We start from the raw sequence: 1,507 nt of genomic DNA, 5'->3' as shown, positions 1-1,507 counted from the left end.
TTTGTACATCCAAACACTGAGAAACTGCCAGTGTTCACTCGTTCACAAATAACGTTAATGATCTCTCGCGCTTGCATGGGCGTGCCAGATTCTCTGGGCGGAGGAAAGGGAGGTAACCGTTCCTGCTTGGACGTCAAACCAGGAGACGTCAGGATTGGCTCGTCTGGCCTGTCATTTTCTCAAAGGCAGAGAAAGACAGCCAGAACTCGGTTTTACACCGATCAACATTTCTATCCACTTGGGGACAATATTCAGGCTAGGGGAACTCATATTAATGTTGAAATACCTCATAAAATGAAAATTTCATGCCATGGGACCTTTAAGTTGGTGCTGGTTAAGTTGGTGTGGGTTAAGATGTTACTGGTTAAGCTGGTACTGGTTAACATGTTACTGGTTAGGTTGGTACAAGTTAAGTTGGCACTGGTTAGGTTGGTACTAGTTAAGTTGATACTGGTTAAGCTGGTACTGGTTAAGTTGGTACTGGTTAAGTTGGTGCTGGTTAAGGTGGTGTTGGTTAAGATGGTACTGGTTAAGATGGTCCTGGTTAAGCTGGTTCTGGTTAAGTTGGTACTAGTTAAGCTGGTGCTGGTTAAGATGGTCCTGGTTAAGCTGGTACTGGTTAAGTTGGTACTGGTTAAGTTGGTGCTGGTTAAGGTGGTGTTGGTTAAGATGGTTCTGGTTAAGTTGGTGCTGGTTAAGGTGGTATGGGTTAAGATGTTACTGGTTAAGCTGGTACTGGTTAACATGGTGCTGGTTAAGTTGGTACTGGTTAAGCTGGTGCTGGTTAAGATGGTCCTGGTTAAGCTGGTGCTGGTTAAGTTGCTGCTGGTTAAGATGGTACTGGTTAAGTTGGTGCTTGTTAAGGTGGTGTGGGTTAAGATGTTACTGGTTAAGCTGGTACTGGTTAACATGTTACTGGTTAGGTTGGTACAAGTTAAGTTGGCGCTGGTTAGGTTGGTACTGGTTAAGTTGGTACTGGTTAAGTTGGTGTTGGTTAAGGTGGTGTTGGTTAAGATGGTACTGGTTAAGATGGTCCTGGTTAAGCTGGTGCTGGTTAAGCTGGTACTAGTTAAGCTGGTGCTGGTTAAGATGGTCCTGGTTAAGTTGGTACTGGTTAAGTTGGTGCTGGTTAAGGTGGTGTTGGTTAAGATGGTACTGGTTAAGTTGGTGCTGGTTAAGGTTGTGTTGGTTAAGCTGGTACTGGTTAAGCTGGTGCTAGTTAAGGTGGTGCTGGTTAAGATGGTTTTTCTCACCTCACGGCAGCATCAGGCTGATGATCTCTTATATCATCATACAGAAATTCATTCTCCTCTGCTCTCTTTCTTTCTGTGATGTTGGACAGTTGCGTACTGGACACGCCAGAATAGAGATCATTCTGAAATACAAGAAAATAAATACACTCCTGATTTAAATGCTAATGATTATAAAATGATTAGACAACCAATTTACATAAATATGTCAGAGATTATAATTAAACCATGGAAAAATCACACCATATGAGAGCACT

Source organism: Gobio gobio (assembly GCF_949357685.1).
Source record: "Gobio gobio genome assembly, chromosome: 3".
NCBI lineage: Eukaryota > Metazoa > Chordata > Actinopteri > Cypriniformes > Gobionidae > Gobio > Gobio gobio.
The sequence above is the reverse complement of the archived record's forward strand: the minus strand, read 5'-3'. Positions refer to the sequence as shown.